At 38.2% G+C, this 14,117-nt stretch overlaps 1 long non-coding RNA gene across 3 annotated transcripts; it reads right to left on the bottom strand.

Moving 5' to 3' along the window:
* Window positions 1–979: 979 nt before the first annotated feature.
* On the bottom strand, window positions 980–13,017 carry LOC137730254 (uncharacterized). Of its 3 annotated transcripts, none has more exons than XR_011068110.1 (6): window positions 12,944–13,017; window positions 7,706–7,781; window positions 5,183–5,274; window positions 4,967–5,075; window positions 4,627–4,719; window positions 980–1,299 (listed from the first exon to the last, which is right to left on the bottom strand). It is a non-coding gene; the product is annotated as an uncharacterized lncRNA (long non-coding RNA). The 3 variants fall into 3 exon arrangements; XR_011068108.1 differs by having other exon boundaries at window positions 4,967–5,063; XR_011068109.1 differs by lacking the exons at window positions 7,706–7,781; window positions 12,944–13,017 and adding an exon at window positions 5,597–6,002 and having other exon boundaries at window positions 4,967–5,063.
* Between the last annotated feature and the right edge of the window lie 1,100 nt (window positions 13,018–14,117).

The raw sequence follows: 14,117 nt of genomic DNA, 5'->3' as shown, positions 1-14,117 counted from the left end.
TATATAATGGAGAATGCATTAAGTAATACATCTACAAATTTAGAAAACAAACAAAGAGCTTCGAGTAAGATTTCACCTTATCTGGCAAGGTTGAACTTCTTGCAGTCACTTCTCTTTGAGTTTATAGGGATTTATATGCTAAAAAAGGGATGGATGGTAAACAAGTTTACACAAGGGAATCTATACTACGCCACTAAGGGAGATAGTAGAGTTTTAAACTAGACAAGAGATAGGTTGTCGCTAAAAATGACTGAATATAGGTTGATTTCAGCTTTTGGATGCAAATCTGGCTTGAGAGTAAAGTTTGTATGTTTATTTGTTTAATTGGTTGAGTGCCCTTGTCTTTGGGGCCACTTCCTCCTTTTATAGGCCAATTAGCCTGACTACTATGACTTCGCTCTTGCCCGAAAGCATCTAAAGGGTAATGAGTCATCAACATTTTACTTGGAATGCCACTAAAAAGTGTTCTTTGATTGGTAGTAGGTTAGTCTTCATCACTTGTCACTTCAATGATAAGCACGTGGTTTGTATCTAGGTTGATAAAGCTTTACTTTGCCCTTGGGCTTGGTGCTGGATTTCGGGCAAGTCCCCATTAATTTGGCATCCTTGAGCTTTCCTTCATCTAAGTCTAATGTTCAAATATTAACCCACACAGTTAACATTTGCACATATATCAAAAAAGGCATTATCGCTTGGATTTGTCCTTTAAGAAAACCGACAACAACTGTAACGTAACCTACCAAATACCAAATTAAATACTCGAACATGACAACCCCAAACATAAACAAAATTCTCCATGAATTCAAAACAATATTAATTAGGGCAAAAGAACCCCAAACATAAACAAAATCCCAAACCAATTAAAAAAAATCTTGGGCCAAAATAGGCCAACCCGTGCATTCCTCATCCTTCCCTCCTTCCCTTTTTTTTTTTTTTTTTTTTCACCCTCATGCCATTAATCTGTCTCCTCTTGTAATTATATAAACAACAGCAGAAAACATTAATACAGTAATGAAAATAAACAGAGACCTTAAGGAAAAAAAAAAAAACCAATTACGCATCAACTTCATGTTTATATAAAAGAGATAAGATTATTGGAGATACAGAACCTTGGTTACAGCGCAAGAGCAAGACTGAATGAAATGATGAAACTTAAAAGAGACATATTACATGGATCAATCGTCATTATACGAAACATGGAAACTCGCAGTACAGTTGGATGCCTCAGGATCCTCAGCCCCACAAAAGTCGTAGAACTTGGCAGCATATGGTGGATTGTCGGGTCCCAATTCATAGTACCTTAAATTGATAAAAAAAAAAACATCAATCAAGTAAAGCTGTCATTTCTAATTAATCAAATACCAGACCCTAAGAAATATAGAAGCATAGTTATTGAAGAGAAAATTTTCTCTCCCCCTCAATATTTCCAGTCAACTGGGAAATAGAAAATACAACCCAAAATGCCCAAAAAGCAGAAGCTCAAAGACAAAAATAGAAAATAAAAAGGCATTCGAAAAGAGAGAGTCGTTGAAATTTACCCAAAATGTACAGGATCCAGGACTCACAGATAAATTAATTTCAGGATCAAACACTAAAGGGATAAGAAACTTTACCCTTTTTCTCATTTGCAGGTACCAAAATCAATTTACAAAATTAAGTTTAGGGTTTTCATATTCTCTATTGGGTAATGAAAGTCATGTGAAAAGTTTGGAAATAACCAAACCAACATCCAATTTAGTACACACTTAAGAAAAACGTAAGTAAGAAACTATTTCCAATTCGTCATTCATTTATCACAGTAATACGGTCATAGAAAAACTCTTAACTCACTTATCAAAATGGATAAAGTACAAAAAACTACTTCAACTATTAGTCTCACGATACTTTCATACCTCATCATTTTAAAATGACAATGTCATACCTCATCTTACGAATTTGTGTCAATGTCATACCTCCGTTAGTTTTTCTGTTAGTTTCTCTGTTAAGTGCTGACGTCGCTTGGCTTAAATAGTGATGTGGCTTAAATAAATTAATAAAATATTAAAAAATAAATTAAATATTAAAAACTAAAAAATTAAAATCATTTAATATTTTTTTTTTACATGGGGACCCACCCCCTTTCCCCCTCCCGTCTTCCCCAAATCCAATCCACCCCCTTTATTCCCCATCCACCCCCTTTCTCCCTTCTCTCATCTGCAACCCCCCTAGGGGTGGGCACGGTGCGGTTCGATGCGGTTCCATCCCTAAACTGGAACCGGAACCGAAATATATTAACGGTTCGATTCGGTGCGGTTCCACTTAAATTTATGACTAGAACATTACGGTTCGGTCTACACCGGTTCCGATTCGGTTCTTGCCGGTTTACGGTTCCTAATAATAAATTATTTGAACACCAAATCATTATGCATTCAAATACATCTACTAAAACTGATTACATAAAGTTGCATACAACACATCTTTTTTAATGCAAATGTCTTTGGTAGTGGCACCAAGTCAACAAAAAGAGACAACTAAAATACATATGCACTGGTCAATCAGTCAACAAACAAAAAAATGATGAAACAAATTGCAGGTTTTCAGACTTCAGAGAGCAAGCAAGAAGCAGCAGCTCCTGTACACAATTTTTCAACCTATTTTTCAACCTATTATACCATGACATGTGTGTATATATAATTTATTTATTTATTATTAATAAAACGGTTCGGTTCGGTTCGGCCGGTTCTTGGTCATTCGAAACCGAAACTGGAACCGGTTTGAACGGTTCGGTTCGATTTTTCACTCAAAGTTGACTTTTCCCGTCAACACGGTTTTTTTCGGTTTTTTTTCTTGCGGTTTTGCGATTTGGCGGTTTTTATGCCCACCCCTACCCCCCCCCCACCTTTCTCTCATTTGCAACTCGCACTCACCCTCCCTTCTCTCCTCTTCATCGTCGACTCCATCCACCAACGACCATCACCTTCTTCCCCATTCTAACTAACGACATCGAAGTCGCCGATCTCCGGCACACCAACCTCACCCCTCTACGGGTACCCACTCCCTCCATTGATCTCCTCCCCTTCCTTACCAAACTACCCATATGGGTTCGAATACTTCTGCGAATCCTTGACAGCCTTGTCGCCCCACGATTACCAAGTAATCGACTTCATTGTCGGCTTTGCAGAAGTTGAGGACCGCCTCTGCCACCTCCCCCTGCTCCCGCAGCCCAGCACCATCTTCAAGCCAAGCAAAATGCAGCAGCAATCCCGTGCCCACCACCGTTGACGAGTCTCTTGTGAATACAACTTGGGTTTTTTTTTTTTTTTTTTTTTTTTTTTGGGAAAAATTGAATGGTTTTGCTTTGTTTGGTTGCTCAGAAAATGTGGGAGAAAGGAAATGAATTTTTTTTGATATTCTGAAGGTTCCATTTTCTTAGAAAATTGAGGTAAACAGGAAGATGGATTTTTGAACTTTTGTTAATGGTGTGTTATCAAGATTGGTGGGTGCTTTGTTTTTTATACGTGCTTGTAGGTTAGAAATAGAGAGAGCAGCGGAGGAAGAGAAGAGAGGCACCTGGTGGGAATGGGAGTGGCTGGTTTGGGGTGGGATCTGGGTTTGGGTTACGAGAAGACGGCAACCTCGTCGGCCCCAACCTCGACAGCTCTCCCTCTCTCCCTTTCTCCTTGACAGTTTCGAAGACGGCAACGACGGCTGATCGGCAATGGGCAATGGAGTGGGAAAGGGAAGTGGGTCCGAGCTTGCAAGTAGATCCGAGAAAGGAGGGCGGACGAAAAAAATCTAGGTGGGTTGGGGGGGTTCTGGGCACGACAAGAGAGGGAAGTGGGGAGGAAGGAGACTACGGTGGAGAAGAGAGGGAGATGCGAAAGAGAGGGGAAAGGGTGGTGGAGGAAGGTTGGGGGGGGGGACCGGTGGAAAGGGGATGGGGGGTCGGGTGGGAAGGGGTTTTGGGGATGCAGAGAAGAGAAAGAGGCGAGAGGGGGAAGAGAGAGAGGAGAGAGCGAGAGAGATTTAATATATTTTTTTTTAATTTTTTAATTTTTAATTATTAAAATATATATTTAATTATATTTTAATCCAATTGGATTAGTGAGTGACACCCGTATCTAGCCACGTCAGCACTTAACAGAAAAACTAACGGAGGTATGACATTGGCACAAATTCGTAAGATAAGGTATGACATTATCATTTTAAAAAAGATGAGGTATGAAAGTGTTGTGAGGCCAATAGTTGAGGTAGTTTTTTGTACTTTACCCTATCAAAATTGAAATTAAATTGGATGTTGGGGTCAAAATTTTGTGTCCGCCTAAGAATATTTGAGGCTAAAAATTTAACTCTACTCAATGGTTATTTTACTTTCGGTCTTCAGATTTAGACTAAATATTTAACATTCCATAGTGTAGTTTCAATTTCAACTTTTCCATGAGAGCTTGTACTAGATTTATCTTCTTTAGCCTTTTGTTTGCAATTTGAATTACATGACTCAAAATACAACCCAAATAGAACACATATGGCCCATAGAAAAAAAAATATGAGAAATATTTACCAATCACTATTCACAGTTTTAGTCAAAAACTCAAATTTCAGAGATACAAAACAGAAAAGCTTGTATAAATCATTTATAAAGGTTACCTCCTTTTGGTTGAAAAACTGAAGGATGACGCCAATTCTTCTGCTTCCACCTCCTTATGGAACTTGACCCGCTAGTCACATATGTACATGAACCTAAAATCGGCAACCAGTCAGTACCTTTGGCAAGCTCATGGGGTATGACAACATGTATGGAAAGATTATTGCAACTCTAATATAAGACAACGCTTATGAAAAAAGAATTTTTTTTGTCGGAGGTTAACTGTTAATAGGGTAAGCAATTTCTGTACATATGAAGGTTATCACCATTGCCATCAAAATTTAGGGAGTAACTGAATGAGTGTTTGTTAGTAAACCGAAAAGAAACATAATCAACTACAACCTTGTGGATCTTGCTTGATTCATTGAGTAATATGTGTCGCAATCATTAGGAGGATCAGGGAGAGGAGCTAATGCAGGTCCTTGAGAATTGCACAGATCTACAGTTCAAGCTCCAAACAAAGTATCAATTTATCAGCAATTGTGACATTCATTATTCCTAAAAAAGTTTTTGATTCACAAATAAACAAATGAAAGTAATCGAAAAAGAAACACTTACCACATGCTGGCTGAATCCGAGCTCAAAATGACCACGATATTTTCCCGGCGATGATTACAAAGAGATTGTTGCCTGGGACTTCTGTCCATCCCCTAAAAACAATGTCATGAACATATTTATTGGATAAATGTGTGTGTACCCAAGAACTACACTGAAACAACCACAAAGATTCAAACTTCCACATTAAATATGATCTGCAACTAATAAAAAAATAATCGACTGGAAATCACATATAAACCCAAATGAATCTGAACCCAGCAAGCAAAACTAAAAAACACCCTAAATAGACAATCAATCAAACAAAACCATATGGGGGTTTAGTAGCTTAAAATTTTTTGTATTAAAGCCAATTATGAAGCACAAAATGTCGCCCAAAAATGGAAAAAGAGGTAACGAAGAAAAAGAGATGGATACCTTTCTTTTCCACTTCAGATTTCTGGGTACTGTGTATTTCTGCGTAAAAGTTACAAACCAATAATATCAATCCAATTTTTCCTATATAATTATAGTAATATCATCCCAAAAAGTGACATAGCAAACCAGCATTCATAGCGTACTCATAAGAATATATAACTTATGTAGCTAATTAGTAATATAGCTACCACCTGAGTTCCTCTGTGAAAAAATTGACAAAAACTATAATTTTAAGAAGAAAAAAAATGAAGCTTTTTTCTCCTGTAAGGGACCATGCCAGTAACCGATTCGATCGAGAGTTTTTACAAATCCAAAACTACAAAAAATTGAGAAACAAATTAAAAGTTGAGATTGATGAACACCGTACCTTACGGTAAACACACAGAGCTCTTCGATGAACCCTTTGTAAAAATTCTTTCAATAACCTTCTTGCATAGCGCAGCCCAAGAAGAGCCAAACCATTTGAAAAAATTAGGGCTTGTTTGGTATCTTCTTTGAAATTTTTTATAATTTCTCAAAACATTTCTTAAGAATTTTTCATGAAAACAATTTTCTTTAGGACTCAAAAATTTGTTTGGTATGCGATTTAAAAATTTTAAATCTTACAACTCAAACTGGACAAAGAGATCCAAAAATATGGGGTCGAGAGAGGAAGAGGAGAGAGGAGAAAAGAAAGTAAGAGACGATTGGAGGAAAGAGAAAGAAGTGAGAGGATCGGAGGAGATAGAGAAGAAGAGGAGTGAGAGAAAGAACCGAGAGAATAAAGAGAGCGGATTGGAAGAGGGACGAAAAAGGTTAAAAAAAAAAAGAGAAGGGGGAGAGAGAAAGAAGAAAAGAGAGATATATTTGGAGTGAGGGGATGAGAGAGAGAAAATAAAGGAATGAGTTTTAAGTTTAAAAACTCTAAAAACTCATTTTTTGTGTTTTTAGAGGATAGACTATATTTTTTAGTTAGTCTTGAGTTCAGTTTTTGAAAATAGTCCTACCAAACAAGTTTTTAAAGCCTAAAACTTGAAAATTGTTTTTGAGTTTAGAGGGTTGGATTCAAGTGGAGTACCAAACAGACTCTTATATTCCAAACATAACAAAACTAAATGAAATATCAAATCCCAGAAATCATAATGCTTCTATACAGTGAATGATCTTTATGAACCACAATTTGTAAATTCCTAAAAGCTTATCACTGGAAGATGGGAATTACACATTTCCATTGGACCTAAGGATACCCAACATCAAACACCAATCGTGATCAAACCAAACTTTCATTCAATTAAGTCTCAAACACTTTAATTAAGTTAAAAAGAACAGTCCAATTCTACCAAAACTATATACAGAAACCGAGAAAAACAGAACAAACAGTGGTGCAAAGGTGTATAATGACACTAAACCTTCAAATGAAATTAAAAAAAAAAAAAAATACCCAAACCAATATAAAAGCCAAAATCATTCCTAGCAACTGTAAAATAACTATTAAAAAACGAAACCCATATGAGTTCACAACAAATTAAAACGCCTAGATCAACATTAACATTAAATTAGCTACAAACCTAGATAAACCAACACTAAATTAGACTAAACAAAAAAGACATAAGCTTCAAATCAAATTCCAAATAAAAAATTTGGATAAAACCAACAACAAAACCACACCTTGTTCCTGTTCTGTCTCCCTTCTCTTGCTTTTCTCTTTTGCCTACTCCCCACATTAAGTCTTTTTTTCCTCATTTTTTCTCTTTTGGCTGCTCACTTAACCCCCATTTTTTTTTCTCTTCACTTTCCTCGATTTCCAGTCCCCCACTTTCTTCCACATCTATCTTTTTTTCCTCATTTTTTTCATCACTATTCTTGACGCTAATTCTCCACTCTTTTTTATCTCTTAATTATTTCACTCAATCAAAACATGGGATCACATTTTCTCAAGCAGCCCAAAAAAAAGTGACCAACCCAAAATCAGAAAAACATCCAAATTAAAACATACAATCACCATTGTCCAGCAGCAAACGATAAATTAGAAATACAAAACAAAGAAAGAAAGAAAAAAAGAGAACCCGCAAAAACCCAAATGCAAAAGGAAACAAAAGGGTGTTGCTTTGAACGTAAACGGGGAAATACCTGAGCATCAGAAGAAGAGGATTTATCATTTTCTTCATTTGGAAGCGACATAACTCTGCTAAATGGGATTATAAACCTACCCAAAATACAGAAAATTTATTAGAATACATCGCCAAACAAAAGAAGAAGTCGTTTTTCAAAAGCAAATTTGATATTAAATCAAGAATTTAAGAGTATGTATATCAGCTCAGAATTTATACAGATCGTGTAATTGAATTGATTGAACTGAGAGAGAGAGAGAGAGAGTGTTGGTATTTGACAGTTTACTAACTCAATACCAAAATATGTGGGTGATAAGTTTACAAACTCTATCACACCTCTTTCACTTTGCACTCTCAAATAAAATTGGACAAAGAAAGAAATAGAGAAAGGAGGGAAGCAACAAGCTTTGGCAAAACACTTGGACTTTGATATATGAAAAAGGTTTACAAACTATTGGAATAAGAAAGCTTACAAGCTTCTTCACAATTGGAAGTGGGATTTGGATGGGATGATTTACAATGCTTGAGAACTTGGGTATTTATAGCAAACCAAATGATTAAACTAAGATTATTTATTACCACACAAAACACATTAATTGCACCTAATAATTTTTATTCAACCATACCTAACATTGCCTAACTTTCCATGCCTAACTTTGACATTGATTTTCAACAACAGCTAGCAGCAACCTGTTTTGATTTGAATTTCCAACACACCTCCTCAAATCAAAACGCCTTCATTCCTAGCATTTCACGCAGTAGCCGGAATGTTTCAATTGGCAATGGCTTTGTGAAGATGTCTGCCACTTGTTCCTTGGTGTGACAGTAGACAAGTTCAATTGTCTTTTGCTTCACATGGTCCCTTAGAAAATGGAACCTGGTATCAATGTGCTTGCTCCTTCCATGTTGAACAGGATTCTTTGCAAGTTTGATTGCAGACACGTTATCTACGTGAATCACAGTCGATTCCACTTGTGGAGGACACACTGACTTTAACAGATTTCTTAACCAAATTGCCTCACACACGGTTGAGGCTACAGCAACATACTCGGCTTCACATGATGACAAAGCAACAATTGATTGCTTCTTTGAAGTCCATGAGAAAGCTGTTGATCCTAGAAAAAACACATAGCCAGTTGTGCTTTTCCTTTCATCTTGGTCACCTCCCCAATCACTATCTGAATAACCAAATAATTTTGCATCTTCACCAAAATTATAAAATAGACCATAGTTTAGAGTACCTCTTATGTACCTCAAAATTCTCTTGGCGGCCAGCCAATGAGACTCCCTTGGTGTTTCCATGTATCGACTCACGAGTCCAACACCATAAACTATATCAGGTCTTGTGATTGTAAGGTACCTTAGGCTTCCAACGAGGCTTTTGTACACTGTTGAGTTTACAAACTCACCCTCTCCTCCTTTGGACAGCTTCAATCCAGTTGCGACTGGGGTATTGACAGTGTTGCACTTGTCCATATTGAACTTCTTCAATATGTCTCTCATGTACCTTTGTTGAGAGATGTAGATACCATCACTTTCTTGCTTCACTTCTATGCCAAGAAAGTATGACATTAATCCATTGTCAGTCATCTCGAATTCACTGAACATGGATTGCTTGAACTCATGGAACATTGCCTCATTGTTTCCTGTAAACAATAAATCATCTACATAGAGACAAATAATTAAGAACTCCCCTTTTTCACCATTCTTCATGTAAACTGAATGCTCGTATGGACATTTCTGAAATCCATTTTGGTGAAGGTAGTTGTCGATCCTTGAGTTCCAAGCTCGTGGTGCTTGCTTGAGGCCGTACAAAGCCTTCTTCAAACGATACACCTTATCTTCTTCTCCTTGTACTTGGAAGCCTTCCGGTTGTTCTACGTACACTTCTTCCTCAAGTACTCCATTAAGGAAGGCTGACTTGACATCCAGTTGATAAATTTTCCATTTATGATGTGCGGCAAGAGAGATTAGCAATCTTACCGTGTCAAGTCTCGCAACTGGAGCATAGACTTCATCATAGTCCACTCCATACTTCTGTTTGTAGCCCTTTGCTACAAGCCTTGATTTGTATCGATCCACACTCCCATCTGCAGTGCGTTTGATCTTGTAAACCCACTTGACACCAATAGCCTTCTGATTTGGTGGGAGCTTTGTCAGCTCCCAAGTGTCATTCTTCTCGATGGCATGGATCTCTTCTTCCATGGCTTTCTTCCAACAATCTTCTTCCACAGCTTCATTGAATGAGAAAGGCTCGTGGTCTGCATACAAGCAGAAAAGGTTGGTTTCTTCTTCTTCTTCTTGTCCATAAATCTCTGTGAGACTCCTTAACCTCACTGGAGTTGAGGAGCTGCTTTCCTCACTAGATGTAGGACCACTCCTTGCAATTCTGTGCACTGGAGTTGTTGTGATTGTTTGAGCAGGCTGTTGCTCAATCGGTGGTACAACTTCTAGTTCTTCAAAATCAGTGGAGACGATCTTCTCTTTACTGACTTCTTTGTTGTTCCACGTCCATGTCTCTTCCTCACTGAAGATGACATCTCTACTAACCACTAGTTTGCCAGTTAGTGGGTTGTAGAGCTTGTATGCCTTGGACTCTTCACTATAGCCCACAAACACACACTTCTCACCTCTATCATCAAGTTTCCTCCTCTTGGCTTCTGGAACTTGAGCATATGCAACACACCCAAAAATTCTTAGGTGTGTAACATTCGGCTTGTATCCACTCCAAGCCTCTTGTGGTGTCATCCTCTTGACACTCTTTGTTGGACATCGATTCAACAAATAAATCGAACAAGCTACAGCTTCTGCCCATAACTCTTTTGGCAAATTCTTCTCCTTAAGCATGGACCTTGTCATGTCAAGGATGGTTCGATTCTTTCTTTCGGCTATCCCATTTTGCTGTGGGGTATAGGCAGCAGTAAGTTGATGCCTAATTCCTTGCTCCTTGCAGTATGCTTGGAAAGCATTGGAGGTGTACTCTCCACCTCTATCTGATCTCACAGCCACAAGCTTGTGGTTACTTTCTGCCTCTGTGAGTGCCTTGAACTCCTTGAAAATTTTTAGGGCAGCTGACTTCTCCTTGAGAAAATAGACCCAAGTCTTTCTACTGAAATCATCAATGAAGGTAATAAAATACCTATTACCTCCATAAGACATGGGATCCAATAGACCACATATATCTGTGTGCACCAACTGCAGTGGTGCCTTTGCTCTCCATGTATCACCAACAGGGAACGATAGTCGTGCTTGCTTGCCAAGCATACAACCTTCACATACTTGGCGTGTGGCTTCAATCTGGGGTAGACCACGAACCATTCCTCCACTTGACAGCAACTTTAGGCCATTGAAATTAAGATGGCCAAATCGAAGATGCCATTTCCATGACTCATCTTCCATTACACCGATGTTGCAGCTTCCAATCTTTGTGTTCAAATTCAACGGAAACATCCAGTTCTTTGACATTCGAACACGTGCAATAAGCTTTCTCCTTGCATTCCTGAGAGTGAGAAGCATGTTCTCCATATGTATAATGTACCCTTTCTGGAGCAGTTGACCAATGCTCAGAATGTTGCTCTTCATACCTGGTATGTAGTAGGTATCGGAGATGTATTCTTCTCTTCCATCCTTCTGGATGATCTTGATCTTCCCTTTGCCTTCAACTGGCAACTTTGAGGAGTCACCAAGACTTACAGATCCATAGGCCCCTTCTTTGAGTTCGGCAAAAAACTCATTCTTTCCACACATGTGATTGCTTGCACCAGAGTCCAAATACCAAACATCTTGTTGGCTACTGGAATCATGGTGTGCTAGTAAGACTGTAAGTTCTTCATCAGTATTTCCACTTGATTCTGCCATGTTGACATGCTCACCATTTTTATGTGAACATTCATTGGCATAATGTCCATATTGCTTACAGTTGTGACACTGGATATGCGCCTTTCCTCGAGTAGATCTCCACTCCTGAGACTGACCTTGATTTTGTGCATAGCCTCGACCTCTTCCTCGGGCTCGTCCTCGGCTACGGTTGGATGAGCTCCCACGACGTGAGTTCCACTGCCCACGACCTTTATTTGGTTTGTCAATATTCAACTTTGACTCCAAAGCTTGCTCTAGCGTTGTGGGGCTTGCATTCTTCTGAATGCGTTGCTCGTGAACTAGGAGGGATCCTAGTAGCTCTTCTGCGCTCATCACCTCCAAATCCTTGGATTCCTCAATGGCAGTCACCACATGCTCAAACTTAGATGTGAGTGACCGGAGTATCTTCTCCACAACTCGTACTTCATCGAGTCTCTCGCCATTTCTCCTCATCTGATTTACTATCACAATGAGCCTTGAGTGATAGTCGGAGATGCTCTCCCCTTCATTCATATGAGCAGTTTCAAAATCTGCTCGAAGTGATTGTAACCTCACTTTCTTGACTCGATCTACTCCTTTGTAGATTGTACTGAGTGTATCCCATACTTGCTTGCTCGTTGTTGCTTCTGCAACCTTCTCGAACGTTGAATCTTCCAAACCCTGGTATAGAAGATACAGCGCCTTTTGGTCCTTCTTTCGTAAGTCCTTGAGAGTGTTCCTTTGATCCGCAGTATATACGGCTTCTTGCTCGGCAGTGGGTACAACATACCCACTACTGACAACTTCCCATAGCTCCTGTGATCCAAACAATGCTTTGAATTGGATGCACCATCTTTCATAATTTTCTTTCTTCAATGTGGGAACTTGGAGTTGCACTAAGTTGGACGCCATAACTGCTGCACCTGCCAGAGTGGTATTCTGGCTCTGATACCAATTGTTGGTATTTGACAGTTTACTAACTCAATACCAAAATATGTGGGTGATAAGTTTACAAACTCTATCACACCTCTTTCACTTTGCACTCTCAAATAAAATTGGACAAAGAAAGAAATAGAGAAAGGAGGGAAGCAACAAGCTTTGGCAAAACACTTGGACTTTGATATATGAAAAAGGTTTACAAACTATTGGAATAAGAAAGCTTACAAGCTTCTTCACAATTGGAAGTGGGATTTGGATGGGATGATTTACAATGCTTGAGAACTTGGGTATTTATAGCAAACCAAATGATTAAACTAAGATTATTTATTACCACACAAAACACATTAATTGCACCTAATAATTTTTATTCAACCATACCTAACATTGCCTAACTTTCCATGCCTAACTTTGACATTGATTTTCAACAACAGCTAGCAGCAACCTGTTTTGATTTGAATTTCCAACAGAGAGAGGGACTTACTGATTGTTTCAATGGGAGAGAGGGAAGTGATTGGAAGCAGCTCCCTTACTTTTTCCCCCTAAACCCATACCTCCCTTCTATGACACAAAAAAAATGATGGACAATAAATTAGTCTCCTCACGTTCTCTCTCTCTCTCCCTCTCTCCTTCTCATTTTCCAAAAATGCGTTCATACACAAAAAATGTGTAGACAAATGCTAGCATTCATTTAAGGAACCCAGATGGAGAGTTTTAATTTTTGTTTGAATTGCATGTTACCCAAATGAAAAATTGAAGAAGTTCATGAATTTCGGGAAATAAATTGGAAGTTACACAGATTAAAAATTCTAACTTTTATTTAAGTTGAAAGGAACCATTAGAAAGTATGAATTTTTACTACCATTTTTTTCATTTTCTCAAACATGATGTTCTGCAGTGTTTGTTAGGTGCCGAATAAATACCCTAAAATCATAGTGTGTAGAAGATCTTCTTCAAAATTCAAAAACAGGTCTCTTTTTCAATTCATGAATGGCAAAACATTTTTTATATTCTTTACTTTAATTTTGATATATACATGCTCTCATTTTTAACTAACCAAATGTATATTTCACTTTCAGGTTTATATTTTTCTCCATTGCATATTTACGAAGTTGGACCAAGCTTTTAAATTCCGCAAAAGCTTTTAGCTTTGCGAAGGTATGCGTTTGCCAACTCACCTCTTGCTTTTGTTGCACTAAATTGGTCGATTGGGTTTGAATTGCGAAGAGGATAAAGTGTTTGAGGGAAAGACTGAGTCACATTGCAATCGAGAGACATAGGTTAAAGTTTAATTGTGTAAAAAAAATAGAGATTGAACAGTCTGGGAGACTAGGAATTGTAACTACCACTTATTAGTTAATTGAAGAAGTAGAGCCCACAATCTATGGCCAAGACGAAAATACGAGACAAATTGGTACGTGAGAGGAGTGAAAAGTATTGGGGCAATGGTGTAATCTCAATTGTTGGGGTGGGGGGAATGGGGAAAACCATTCTTGCCCCGGTTAGCATATAAGGATCAAAGTATCAGAACCCAGCTAGATTGCACCCTCCGGTTCATCAATCTCAACTGTAGGATGATGTAGTATTAGGCATTGTAAGTCTAAATGATGTTTTCCGTTCGTATGATTTGTGTTTAAGATATTGTGTTATCCACTTAA

The sequence above is a fragment of the Pyrus communis genome, chromosome 3 (assembly GCF_963583255.1).
Source record: "Pyrus communis chromosome 3, drPyrComm1.1, whole genome shotgun sequence".
In the NCBI taxonomy this organism is placed as follows: Eukaryota; Viridiplantae; Streptophyta; class Magnoliopsida; order Rosales; family Rosaceae; genus Pyrus; species Pyrus communis.
The sequence above is the reverse complement of the archived record's forward strand: the minus strand, read 5'-3'. Positions and strand labels throughout refer to the sequence as shown.